Genomic DNA, 15,208 nt, shown 5'->3' with positions numbered 1-15,208 from the left:
CATTCTAGTAAATCTCTTCTGCACCCTCTCTAAGGCCTTGACATCCTTCCTAAAGTGTGGTGCCCATAATTGGACACAATACTCCAGCTGAGGTCTAACCAGTGTTTTATAAAGGTTTAACATAACTTCCTTGCTTTTGTACTCTATGCCTCTATTAATAAAGCCCAGGATCCCATATGCTTTTTTGGCAGCCTTCAAAGATTTGTTTCATACACCCCCAGCTCTCTCTGTTCTTGCACTCCCTTTAAAATTGTATCATTTAGTTTATATTGCCTCCCCTCATTCTTCCTACCAAAATACATCACTTCACGCTTCTCAGCATTAAATTTCATCTGCCATGTGTCTGCCCATTTCACCAGTCTGTCCATGTCCTCCTGAAGTCTGTTATTATCCTCCATGTTATTTACTACATTTCCAAGTTTCGTGCCATCTGAAAACTTTGAAATTCTATCCTCTATACCCAAGTCCAGGTTAATCATATATATCAAAAAGAGCAATGATCCTAATACTGACCCCTGGGGAACACCACTGTAATAAATTGAATTATGTCAAAACTATAGCACAGACACAGGCCATTTGGCCCATCTGGTCCAAGCCAGCATTTATGCTCCACATGAACCTCGTCCCTCCCTACTTCATCTAACCCTATCAGCATATCCTTCTATTCTTTTCTCCCCCATATGCTTATCTAGCTTCCCCTTAAATGCATTTATGTTTTTTGCCTCAACTACTCCTTGTGGTAGCAAGTTCCGCATTCTAACCACTCTCTGGGTGAAGAAGTTTCTCCTGAATTCCTTATTGGATTTATTAGCGACTATTTTATATTTATGACCTCTAGTTTTGGACTCCCCCACAAGTGGAAACATTTTTTCTACATCCACCCTATCATTATCATAAGACTCTATCAGGTCACCCCTCAGCCTTCTCTTTTCTAGAGAAAAGAGTCCCAGTCTGTTCAGCCTTTCCTGATAAGTATATCCTCTCAGTTCTGGTATCATCCTTGTGAATTTTTTTTGCAACCTCTCCAATGCCTCTATATCCTTTCTATAATATGGAGACCAGAACTGTGCACAATGCTCCCAGTGTGGTCTAACCAAGGTTTTATACAAGCTTAACATAACTTCTCTGCTTTGCAAATCTATCCCTCTAGAAATAAACCCCAGTGCTTGATTTGCCCTTTTTATGGCCTTATTAAACTGCGTCGCTACTTTTAGTGATTTGTTTATCTGTACCCCTAGATCCCTTTGCTCCTCAACTCCATTTAGACTCTTATTATCCAAGCAGTATGTGGCCTCCTTATTCTTCCCACCAAAATGCACCACCTCACACTTATCTATATTGAAATTCATTCACCAATTACACACCCATTCTGCAAGTTTATTAATGTCCTCTTGCATTTTAACACATTCTTCCTTTATATTAACTACACCCCCAATTTGGTGTCTGCAAATTTTGAAATTATACTTCCGATTCCTGAATCCAAATTGTTAATATAAATTGTGAACACCAGCGGTCCCAGCGCCGATCCCGATGGAACACCACTTCCCACCTTTTGCCAGTCTGAGTAGCTACCCTTAACCCCTACTCTCTGTTTTCTGTTTTGTAGCCAGCTTGCTATCCATTCCGCGAACTGTTCCCTGACTCCACATGCTCTGACTTTAATCATGAGTCTACAATGCAGTACCTTTTGAAAATCCAAATCCAAATCTATTACATTTACTGCATTACCCTTGTCTACTCTTTGTTACTTCTTCAAAGAATTCAATCAGGTTGGTCAAGCATGACTTTCCCTTCTGAAATCAGAGCTGATTATTCTTTATTGTATTTCCGTTCTCTAGATGTCTTTCTATTAAATCTTTGAATAAAGATTCCATTATCTTTCCTATCACCAACGTTAAGCTAACTGGTCTATGGTTCCCTGGACTTGTTCTATCTCTCTTTTTAAATATAGGACTAACGTTAGCTGTCTGCCAGTCCTCTGGCAATACTCCCTTTTCCAGTGAATTTTTAAATATATGTAACAGTGGCTCCGCTATCTCCTCCCTAATTTCTTTTAATAGTCACGGATGCAATCCATCCGGACCAGGGGTTTTATCCTCCCTAAGTTTGATTAGTTTATCAATTATCTCCCTCCTTTTCTGTCTTAAATGTTTTATTATCTTTTTTGATCTCCTCTTCTAATGTCCTGCCCACCATGTTAGTCTCCCTGGTAAATACTGAGGCAAAGTAACTATTCAATATTTCTGCCATTTCGCTGTCATTACCTGTGAGTTTATCTTGTGCATCCCTTAGTGGCCCTCTCCCTATTCTGATTTTTCTTTTGTTATTTATGCGTCTGTAGAATACTTTACTATTTCTTTTTATAGTCGTGATAATTTAATCTCGTAGTTCCTCTTTGCTTTCCTAATTGTTTTTTTTAAACTTCTTTCCTGACCTCTTCGTATTCCCTTTTGTCATCCTTTCCTTTATTGTCTATGTACTTAGAGTATGCCTTTTTTAGTTTCAATTTTACCCTTCTCTCTTTATTCATCCATTTTTAGAGGACTATATTTCTCCTGAACTCTATTGATCACTGTTTTGAATATTATCCACTGCTTTTCTATCTCTTTGTCAAAGTTTTTTTCCAGTTTACCTTCCCTAGTTCCATTCTCATCCCCTCAAAATTAGCTTTTCACCAATCTATTATTTTGGTCTTTGTCTTACTTGTGTCTTTATCAATCATTATTTTAAACCTTATTATGTTATGATCGCTATTGCCAAGATGTTCCCCTATGCTTACTTCTCTTAGCTGTTCTGGTTCATTTCCCATTACTAGATCCAGCAGTGATTCCTCTCTTGTTGGGCTTCTCACATACTGGGTAAGAAAGGAGTCCTGTACACACTGTAAAAACTCCATCCCTCTTTTCCTTTTCCCAACTCCTCTTCTAAACTCTAATGTGATCGATCCCTTCTAATCCTTTGTCTCAATCCATATTGATTCTGTTTCTATCTTAATATTACTTATGTCCCTTTTTCCTATTGCCATTATGGTGTCTCTAATTAGTACAGCTACCCCACCCCCTCCCCCTCTTCCTCCTCTATCCTTTTTAAATTCATCATATCCTGCAATAAAAACTGTCAGCCCTGTTCCTTATGCAGCCATGTTTCAGTTATCCCCATCACACCTGACTCCTCGCTATGAATTATTGCCTCCAGATTCCCCGTTTTGTTTCGGATGCTGTGGACATTGCTGTACAGGCAACTTAATTAGTTTTTAGTAATTTTTTTTATTTATTCGTTCACGGGATGTGGGCGTCGCTGGCAAGGCCAGCATTTATTGCCCATCCCTAATTGCCCTCGAGAAGGTGGTGGTGAGCCGCCTTCTTGAACCGCTGCAGTCCGTGTGGTGACGGTTCTCCCACAGTGCTGTTCGGAAGGGAGTTCCAGGATTTTGACCCAGCGACAATGAAGGAACGGCGATATATTTCCAAGTCAGGATGGTGTGTGACTTGGAGGGGAACGTGCAGGTGGTGTTGTTCCCATGCGCCTGCTGCTCTTGTCCTTCTAGGTGGTAGAGGTCGCGGGTTTGGGAGGTGCTGTCGAAGAAGCCTTGGCGAGTTGCTGCAGTGCATCCTGTGGATGGTGCACACTGCAGCCACAGTGCGCCGGTGGTGAAGGGAGTGAATGTTTAGGGTGGTGGATGAGGTGCCAATCAAGTGGGCTGCTTTATCTTGGATGGTGTCGAGCTTCTTGAGTGTTGTTGGAGCTGCACTCATCCAAGCAAGTGGAGAGTATTCCATCACACTCCTGACTTGTGCCTTGTAGATGGTGGAAAGGCTTTGGGGAGTCAGGAGGTGAGTCACTCGCCGCAGAATACCCAGCCTCAGACCTGCTCTTGTAGCCACAGTATTTATATGGCTGGTCCAGTTAAGTTTCTGGTCAATGGTGACCCCCAGGATGTTGATGGTGGGGGATTCGGCGATGGTAATGCCGTTGAATGTCAAGGGGAGGTGGTTGGACTCTCTCTTGTTGGAGATGGTCATTGCCTGGCACTTATCTGGCGCGAATGTTACTTGCCACTTATGAGCCCAAGCCTGGATGTTGTCCAGGTCTTGCTGCATGCGGCCACGGACTGCTTCATTATCTGAGGGGTTGCGAATGGAACTGAACACTGTGCAATCATCAGTGAACATCCCCATTTCTGACCTTATGATGGAGGGAAGGTCATTGATGAAGCAGCTGAAGATGGTTGGGCCTAGGACACTGCCCTGAGGAACTCCTGCAGCAATGCCCTGGGGCTGAGATGATTGGCCTCCAACAACCACTACCATCTTCCTTTGTGCTAGGTTCCCCTCTTTGTTAAAAAGTCATTTTGCACTCATGTTCTATAACTGTATTTGTTCCCTGTCTATTTGTGTTACCTTATTCCTTAACTTGACCAGACCTTTACTGTCATTTCCTATTTCTTTTATCTTTAGACTTGTGTTATCTTCCTCAGATCCCACCGCTCCCCCTACCCCGAATTACTAATTTAAAGTCCTAAAGTACCCGGACTTCAGGGTTAAGTTAAGTTATGAGGAGAGATTACACAAATTGGGGTTGTATTCTCTAGAGTTTCGAAGGTAAAGGGGTGATCTGATCGAAGTTTATAAGATATTAAGGGGAACGGATAGGGTGGATAGAGAGAAACTATTTCCGCTGGTTGGGGATTCTAGGAGTAGGGGGCACAGTCTAAAAATTAGAGCCAGACCTTTCAGGAGTGAGATTAGAAAACATTTCTACACACAAAGGGTGGTAGAAGTTTGGAACTCTCTTCCGCAAACGGCAATTGATACTAGCTCAATTGCTAAATTTAAATCTGAGATAAATAGCTTTTTGGCAACCAAAGGTATTAAGGGATATGGGCCAAAGGCAGGTATATGGAGTTAGATCACAGATCAGCCATAATCTCATCAAATGGCGGAGCAGGCACGAGGGGCTGAATGGCCTACTCCTGTTCCTATGTTCCTATCGACAGCCCTATTTATCCTTTCTGCTAGCACACTGGTCCCATTTTGGTTCAGGTGGAGCCCGACCCAGCGGTACAGCTCCTTCCTGTCCCAGTACTGGTGCCAGTGTCCCGTGAAATTGAACCCTTCCTTCCCACACCAGTCTTTCAGCCACACATTCACCTTCCTGATCTGCCTATCCCTATGCCAATTAGCATGTGGCTCGGGTAGTGATCCTGAGATTACCACCCGTGAGGTCCTGCTTTTTAATTTAGTTCCTGACTTCTGATATTCCCTTAGCAGGACCTCCTCCCTTTTCTTCCCGATGTCACTGGTCTCAACATGGACCACCCCCTCCTTTCCAAGTTCCTCTCCAGATGTCCTATATCTTTGCACCAGGTGGGCAACACACCCTCCTGGACTCTCCGTTGCGACTGCAGAGGGCACCACCTAGCCCCCTAATTATAGAATCCCCTATGACTATTTTGCTCCTCCCCCCTTGGACTGCCTCCTGTTCCACGGTGCCACGGTTAGCATTCTGGCTGTCCACCCTGCAGCCTAAATCCTTATCCTCACAGATAGAGAGTACATGGTATCTGTTGGATAGAACAAGCGTCTTTGGGACCTCCTTCTCTACCTCCCCTTGGTTCCCCTTATCCTACTGAGCTACGTGTCGGAGTGTCTCTAACTCACACTCCAGCTCAAGGACTCTAAGCTGGAGTGATTCAAGGCAGAGACATTTACTGCAGATGTGGCAATCCGGGACAGTCTCGCTGTCCACAAACTCCCACATACCACAGTCCCCACACAACCTGCACTGCCATTTCTAGTTTTTATTTATTTATTTATTTATTTGTTAGTATTAATTTAATTCTAGAACTAATAGGAACACATAAGGTCTACATTACATTTAGTAGATGGATTTTAGCTTGATTTTAAATTAATTAGTAATAAATTATTCTGAATATTTATTTATTTATTTATAGTTCATACTTAAAGATAAAGTCTTAGTTTAATTTCCTCGGGTTCTGCCACTCCCCCGTGTGCTGACTATCAGATCACCTTTTGAGATTTCTCCCTGGGTATGTTTAACTGCTCTGGTTTCCCACTCTTTTTAACTGTTTAGCTTTCAGGCTTTTTAACTAACACTAACAGACTAACCACTAAAAACACTAACCATCCACTAAAGACACTAACCACTAAACACAATAACCACTAAAAACACTTACAAATAAACTAAATACTTACACTGACTTACTCTCGGCGCTTGTCGCTTTTTGACTTTATTTTTTATTTTTATTTTTTTGATTTTGCCGCTCAGGTCTGCTCTGGCTGTGCCTCTTTTATACTTCCCTCCAGTCTGAAAAACATCTGTTTACCAATACTGTCTGCTTTCTGTCCCTTAGCCAATTTTGTATCCACACTGCCACTGTCCTTTAATCCCATGGGCTTTAATTTTACTAACAGGTCTATTATGTACTTCATCAAATGCCTTTTCAAAGTCCAGATCCACAACATCAACCGCACTGCCCTCATTAACCCTCTCCGTTACTTCATCAAAGACATTTACTGTAGATGTGGCAATCCGGGACTGTCTCGCTGTCCATAAGCTCCCAATCATAGATTAGCAGGCAAAACTGTAATTGAACAGTGGGCGGCCTTTAAAGAGATGAATGGGGTACAGACAAGGTACATTCCAACGAGGGAGAAAGGTACGGCAACTAAAGCCAGAGCTCCCTGGATGATAAAGGAGATAGAGAATAAGATGAAGCAGAAAAAAGCAGCAAATGACCAGGTTGATAACGCAAATGAGAACCAGGCAGAATATAGAAAGTTCAGAGGGGAAGTGAAAAAGGAAATAAGAGGGGCAAAGAAATAGTATGAGAATAGACTAACGACCAACATAAAAGGGAATCTAAAAGTCTTCTACAAACATGTTGACAGTAAACGGGTAGTAAGAGGCGGGATGGGGCCGATTAGGGACCATAAAGGAGATCTGCTCATGGAGGCAGAGGGCATGGCTGAGGTATTAAATGAATACTTTGCATCGGTCTTTACCAAGGAAGATGCTGCCAGAGTCTCGGTAAAGGAAGATATAGTTAAGATACTGGATGGGCTAAAAACTGAGAAAGAAGAGGTACTAGAAAGGCTAGCTGTACTTAAAATAGATAAGTCCCCTGATCCGAATGGGATGCACCCTGGGATGCTCAGGGAAGTAAGGGGGGAATTGCAGAGGCACTGGCCATAATCTTCCAAACATCCTTAGATACGGGGGGTGGTGCCAGAGGACTGGAGAATTGCAAATGCTGCACCCTTGTTCAAAAAAGGGTGTAAGGATAAACCAGCAAATATAGGCCAGTCAGTTTAACCTCAGTGGTGGGGAAACTTTTAGAAACGATAATCCAGGACAGAATTAACAGTCACTTCGACAAGTGTAGATTGATTAGGGAAAGCCAGCACGGATTTGTTAAAGACAAATCGTGTTTAACCAACGTGATAGAGTTTTTTGATGAGGTAACAAAGAGGGTAGACGAGGGCAATGCAGTTGATGTGGGGTATATGAATTTTCAAAAAGCGTTTGATAAAGTGCCACACGGTAGGCTTATCATCAAGATTGTGGCCCATGGAATAAAGGGGACAGTAGCAACATGGATACAGAATTGGCTCAGTGACAGGAAACAGAGAGTAGTGGTGAGCGGTTGTTTTTCGGACTGGAGGGAGGTGTACAGTGGTGTTCCCCAGGGGTTGGTGCTGGGAACTCTGCTTTTCTCGATATATATTAATGACTTAGACTTGTGTGTACAGGGCACAATTTCAAAATTTGCTGATGACACAAAACTTGGAAGGGTAGTGAACAGTGAGGAGGATAGCAATAGACTTCAAGAGGATACAGACAGGCTGGTGGCTTGGGCGGACACGTGGCAGATGAAGTTTAACGCGGAAAAATTTGAGGTGATGCGTTTCGGTAGGGAAAATGAGGAGAAGCAATATAAACTAGAGGGCAAAATTCTAAAAGGGGTATAGGAACAGAGAGATCTTGGGGTGTATGTACATGAATTGTTGAAGGTGGCAGGGCAGGTTGAGAAAGCGGTTAAAAAAGCATACGGGATCCTGGGCTTTATAAATAGAGGCACAGAGTACAAAAGCAAGGCAGTCATAATGAATCTTTATGAAACACTGGTTCGGCCACAACTGGAGTATTGTGTCCGGTTCTGGGCATCGCACTTTAGGACAGATGTGAAGGCCTTAGAGAGAGTGCAAGAGGAGATTTACTAGAATGATTCCAGGGATGAGGGACTTAAATTAGGTGGATAGACTGGAGAGGCTGGGATTGTTCTTAGAGCAGAGAAGGTTGAGAGGAGATTTGATAGAGGTGTTCAAAATCATGAAGGGTCTAGACTGAGTGGATAGAGAGAAACTGTTCCCATTGGCAGAAGGATCAAGAACCAGAGGGTATAGATTTAAGGTGATTGGCAAAAGAACTAAAGGTGACATGAGGAAAAACTTTTTTATACAGCGAGTGGTTATGATCTGGAATGCACTGCCTGAGGGGGTGGTGGAGGCAGATTCAATCATGGCCTTCAAAAGGGAACTGGATAAGTACTTGAAACGAAAAAATGTGCAGAGCTATGGGGATAGGGCGGGAGAGTGGGAATAGCTGGACTGTTGTTGCATAGAGCCGGCACGGAATCGATGCTGTAACCTTCTATGATTCTATCTAACTCATGATTTTCCTTTAACAAATCCATGCTGACTTTCATTTATTAGCCCATACTTTTCCAAATGCCAATTAATTTTGTCCCAGATTATTGTCTCTAAAAGTTTCCCCACCACGGACGTTAGGCTGACTGGCCTGTAATTGCCGGGTTTATCCCTCTCCCCTTTTTTGAACAGGGATGTAACATTTGCAATTCTCCAGTCCTCTGGGACTGCCCCCATATCTAAGGAGGATTGGAAGATTTCAGCCGAAGCCTCCGCAATTCCTACCCTTACTTCCCTCAGTAACCCAGGATACATCCCGCCTGGACCGGGTGACTTTTCTACTTTGAGTACTGCCAATCTTTTAAGTACCTCCTCTCTATCTATTTTTATCCCCTCCAATATCGCTACTACCTCCTCCTTTACTGCTACATTGGCAGAATGTAGAGAAGACTGATGCACTCTCCCGCCCTATCCCCATAGCTCTGCACATTTTTTCGTTTCAAGTACTTATACAGTTCCCTTTTGAAGGCCATGATTGAATCTGCCTCCACCACCCCCTCGGGCAGTGCATTCCAGATCCTAACCACTTGCTGTATAAAAAAGTTTTTCCTCATGTCACCTTTAGTTCTTTTGCCAATCACCTTAAATCTATACCCTCTGGTTCTTGATCCTTCTGCCAATGGGAACAGTTTCTCTCTATCCACTCAGTCTAGACCCTTCATGATTTTGAACACCTCTATCAAATCTCCATCTTCATTTAGTACCTCAGCCATGCCCTCTGCCTCCACAAGATCATCTCCTTTTTTGTCCCGAATCGGGCCCACCCTTCCTTTGACTACCCTTTTACTATTTATATGTTTATAAGACTTTTGGGTTCCCTTTTATGTTCGCCATTAATCTATTCTCATACTCCACATCGAGCTGGACCACATCTAGCATACTGGATCTTACATGTTTCAATAAGATCACCTCTCATTCTTCTAAACTCCAGTGTATACAAGCCCAACTTGTCCAACCTTTCCTCATAAGATAACCCCCTCATCCCAGGAATCAGTCGAGTGAACCTTCTCTGAACCGCCTCCAAAGCAATTATGTCCTTTCTTAAATAAGACGACCAAAACTGCACACAGTATTCCAGATGTGGTCTCACCAATGCCCTGTACAATTGTAGCAAAACATCTCTACTTTTATATTCCATTCCCCTTGCAATAAATGACAACATTCCATTTGCCTTCCTAATCACTTGCTGTACCTGCATACTAACATTTTGTGATTCATGTACTAGGACACCCAGATCCCTCTGTACCTCAGAGTTCTGCAATCTCTCTCTATTTAAATAATATACTGCTTTTCTATTCCTCCTGCCAAAGTGGACAAGTTCACATTTTCTCACATTATATTCCATCTGCCAAATTTTTGCCCACTCACTTAACCTATCCATATCCCTTTGCAGACTCCTTATGTCCTCTTCACAACTTACTTTCCTACCTACCTTTGTGTCATCAGCAAATTTAGCAACCATACATTCGGTCCCTTCATCCAAGTCATTGATATAGATTTTTTTTTTTATTCGTTCACGGGATGTGGGCGTCGCTGGCAAGGCCGGCATTTATTGCCCATCCCTAATTGCCCTCGAGAAGGTGGTGGTGAGCTGCCTTCTTGAACCGCTGCAGTCCGTGTGGTGACGGTTCTCCCACAGTGCTGTTAGGAAGGGAGTTCCAGGATTTTGACCCAGCGACAATGAAGGAACGGCGATATATTTCCAAGTCGGGATGGTGTGTGACTTGGAGGGGAACGTGCAGGTGGTGTTGTTCCCATGCGCCTGCTGCCCTTGTCCTTCTAGGTGGTAGAGGTCGCGGGTTTGGGAGGTGCTGTCGAAGAAGCCTTGGCGAGTTGCTGCAGTGCATCCTGTGGATGGTACACACTGCAGCCACAGTGCGCCAGTGGTGAAGGGAGTGAATGTTTAGGGTGGTGGATGGGGTGCCAATCAAGCGGGCTGCTTGTTGTAAATAGTTGAGGCCCCAGCACTGATCCCTGTGGCACTCCACTCGTTACATCTTGCCAACCGATATCTTTAGTTATTCAGGGAGCTCTAGCTTTGGAAGCCCTTCCGCTCCCCCTTGTGGGAATGTGTTTACTCTGTACCCGAACCATCTCCTCCTTGAAGGCCATTGCTCAATTACTGTTTTGCCAACCAATTATTGATTCCAATCCACCTGGGCAAGACCCACTTTTTAACTCACTGAAATTAGCCCTCCTCCAGTTAAGTATTTTAATGCTTGATTGTTCCTTGTCCTTTTCCATAACTATTCTAAACATGGTGATATTATGATCACTGTTCCCCAAATGCTCTCCCACTGAAACTTGCTCCACTCGCCCCACTTCATTCCCCAGAACTAGATCCAGCACTATGCCGCTATTTATAAAGCTCAGGATCCCGAATGCTTTTAGAATAGCCTTATTAACTTGTCCCGCCACCTTCCAAGATTTGTGTACGCAAATACGGCCATACAGTACAGGTATGGTAGCATAGTGGTTATGTTACTGCACTAGTAATCCAGAGGCCTGGACTAATAATCCAGAGACATGAGTTCAAATCCCGCCACGGCAGCTGGGGAATTTAAATTCAGTTAATTAAAAAATATCTGGAATAAAAAGCTAGTATCAGTAATGGTGACCTTTGTTATAAAAACCCATCTGGTTCACCAATGTCCTTTAGGGAAGGAAACCTGCCGTCCTTACCTGGTCTGCCCTATATTTGACTCCAGATCCACAGCAATGTGGCTGATTCTTAATTGAAATGGCCGAGCAAGCCACCTAGTTGTACAATCCTGCTGCAAATGACATAATAAGAATAAAACGAGACAGACCACCCGGCATCAGACCACAAGGCAGCGGACACGACAAAGGCAAACTAAGCCCAGTCAACACTGCAAAGTCCTCCTCACTAACATCTGGGGACTTGTGCCAAAATTGGGAGAGCTATCCCACAGACTAGTCAAGCAACAGCCTGACATAGCCATGCTCCCAGAATCATACCTTTCAGCCAACGTCCCAGACTCTTCCATCACCATCCCTGGGTATGTCCTGTCCCACTGGCAGGACAGACCCACCAGAGGTGGGGGTACAGTGATATACAGTCAGGAGGGAGTGGCCCTGGGAGTCCTCAACATTGACTCCTGACCCCATGAAATCTCATAGCATCAGGTCAAACATGGGCAAGGAAACCTCCTGATTACCACCTACCGCCCTCCCTCAGCTGATGAATCAGTACTCCTCCATGCTGAACACCACTTGGAGGAAGCACTGAGGGTAGTAAGGGCACAGAATATACTCTGGGTGGGGGACTCCAATAGCAATCACCAAGGGTGGCTCGGTAGCACCACTACTGACCGAGCTGGCCAAGTCCTGAAGGACATAGCTGCCAGACTGGGTTTGCAGCAGGTGGTGAGAGAACCAACACGAGGGAAAAACCTACTTAACCTCGTCCTCACCAATCTGTCACAGATGCATCTGTCCATGACAGTACTGGTAGGAGTGACCACCGCACAGTCCATGTGGAGACAAAGTCACTTCTTCACAGTGAGGACACCGTCCAACGTGTTGTGTGGCACTATCACCGTGCCAGATGGGATAGATTCAGAACAGATCTAGCAGCTCAAAACTGGGCATCTATGAGGTGCTGTGGGCCATCAGCAGGAGCAGAATTATATTCCAGCACAATCTGTAACCTCATGGCCCGGCATATTCCTCGCTCTACCATTATCATCAAGCCAGGGGATCAACCCTGGTTCAATGAGGAGTGTAGAAGAGCATGCCAGGAGCAGCACCAGGCGTACCTAAAAATGAGGTGCCAACCTGGTGAAGCTACAACACAGGACTTGAGTCATAGAAAGGTTACAACACGAAAGGAGGCCATTCGGCCCATCAAGTCCCTGCCCATCGACTACGTGCATGCTAAACAGCAGAAGCAGTATGCTATACTCAGAGCTAAGTGATCCCACAACCAACGGATCAGATCAAAGCTCTGCATGCCTGCCACATTCAGTCATGGATAGTGGTGGGCAATTAAACAACTAACGGGAGGAGGAGGCGCTCCGTGAACAACCACATTTTTTTTATTATTCGTTCATGGGATGTGGGCATCGCTGGCAAAGTCAGCATTTATTGCCAATCCCTAATTGCCCTCGAGAAGATGGTGGTGAGCCGCCATCTTGAACCACTGCAGTCCGCGTGGTGAAGGTTCTCCCACAGTGCTGTTAGGAAGAGAGTTCCAGGACTTTGACCCAGCGACGATGAAGGAACGGCGATATATTTCCAAGTCGGGATGGTGTGTGACTTGGAGGGGAACGTGCAGGTGGTATTGTTCCCATGTGCCTGCTGCTCTTGTCCTTCTAGGTGGTAGAGGTCGCGGGTTCAAACATGGACAAAAGAGCTGAATTCCAGAGGTGAGGCAAGAGTGACTGCCCTTGACATCAAGGCATCATTTGACCGAGTGTGGCACCAAGGAGCCCGAGTAAAATTGAAGTCAATGGGAATCAGGGGGAAAACTCTCCAGTGGCTGGAGTCATACCAAGCACAAAGGAAGATGGTAGTGGTTGTTGGAGGCCAATCATCTCAGCCCCAGGACATTGCTGCAGGAGTTCCTCATGGCGGTGTCCTAGGCCCAACCATCTTCAGCTGCTTCATCAATTACCTTCCCTCCATCAAGTGGGGATTTTCGCTGATGATTGCAGTGTTCAGTTCCATTCGCAACCCCTCAGATAATGAAGCAATCCATGCCCCCTTGCAGCAAGACCTGGACAACATTCAGGCTTGGACTGATATGTGGCAAGTAACATTCATGCCAGACAAATGCCAGGCAATGACCATCTCCAACAAGAGAGAGTCTAACCACCTCCCCTTGACATTCAACGGCATGGTGGCCTGAAATAACCTGGGAGGGGCCTGAAATCGGGTGGGATGATGGAGGTCCTGTTTTCGCGGGAAGGGAGCCCTGAAATTGCTGGGGCAGGTGGGCGCTTCAAATCGCGGGAGGGGCCCTGAGATTGCAGGAGGGGCCCGAAATCGCTGGGGGTGGGGGGCTCAAGAGTTTGGGGTAGAGGGAGACTGGGGCACAGGGAGAGATGGAGATCGGAAAATGAGGGCTTGGGGAAAGATGGAGACTGGTGAATGGGGGCTCGAGGGGAGAGATAGAGACTGGGGAACGGGTGCTCAGGGGGAAGAGATGGAGAGAATGGTTTCCCCTTTGCCCCACCCTCGGTTTTCCCTCTTTTGCTGTTCACGGGAGGCCTCCTGGTTCTTGGAGCTTCCCACACAACAGCTGCTGGATGATGCATCTCGGCCTCCTCCCGATATCCCCACCATCACTGAAGCCAGTCTTCAGCCAATTTGATTCACTCCACGTGATATCAGGAAACGGCTGAGTGCACCGGATACAGCAAAGGCTATGGGCCCCAACAACATTCCGGCTGCAGCGCTGGAGACTTGTGCTCCAGAATGAGCTGCGCCTCCAGCCAAGCTGTTCCAGTACAGCTACAACACTGGCATCTACCTGACAATGTGGAAAATTGCCCAGGTATGTCCTGTCCACAAAAAGCAGGACAAATCCAGTCCGGCCAATTACCGCCCCATCTGCCTACTCTCAATCATCAGCAAAGTGATGGAAGGTGTCATCGACAGTGCTATCAAGCGGCACTTACTCACCAATAACCTGCTCACCGATGCTCAGTTTGGTTTCCGCCGGGACCACTCAGCTCCAGACCTCATTACAGCCTTGGTCCAAACATGAACAAAAGAGCTGAATTCCAGAGGTGAGGTGAGAGTGACTGCCCTTCACATCAAGGCTGCATTTGACCGAATGTGGCACCAAGGAGCCCTAGTAAAATTGAAGTCAATGGGAATCAGGGGAAAATTCTCCAGTGGTCAGAGTCATACCCAGCACAAAGGAAGATGGTAGTGGTTGTTGGTGGCCAATCATCTCAACCCCAGGATATCGCTGCAGGAGTTCCTCAAGGCAGTGTCCGAGGCCCAACCATCTTCAGCTGATTCATCAATGACCTTCCCTCCATCATAAGGTCAGAAATGGGATGTTCGCTGATGATTGCACAGTGTTCAGTTCCATTCGCAACCCCTCAGATAATGAAGCAATCCATGCCCGCTTGCAGCAAGACCTGGACAACATCCAGGCTTGGACTGATATGTGGCAAGTAACATTCATGCCAGACAAATGCCAGGCAATGACCATCTCCAACAAGAGAGAGTCTAACCACCTCCCCATGACATTCAACGGCATTACCATCATTGAATACTCTACCATCAACATCCTGGGGGTCACCATTGACCAGAAACTTAACTGGACCAGCCACATAAATACTGTGGCTACAAGAGCAGGTCAGATGCTGGGTATTCTGCAGCAAGTGACTCACCTCCTGACTCCCCAAAGCCTTTCCACCATCTACAAGGCACAAGTCAGGAGTGTGATGGAATACTCTCCACTTGTCTGGATGAGTGCAGCTCCAACAACACTCAAGAAGCTC

This window comes from Heptranchias perlo, chromosome 23 (assembly GCF_035084215.1).
Source record: "Heptranchias perlo isolate sHepPer1 chromosome 23, sHepPer1.hap1, whole genome shotgun sequence".
In the NCBI taxonomy this organism is placed as follows: domain Eukaryota; kingdom Metazoa; phylum Chordata; class Chondrichthyes; order Hexanchiformes; family Hexanchidae; genus Heptranchias; species Heptranchias perlo.
The sequence above is the reverse complement of the archived record's forward strand: the minus strand, read 5'-3'. Positions refer to the sequence as shown.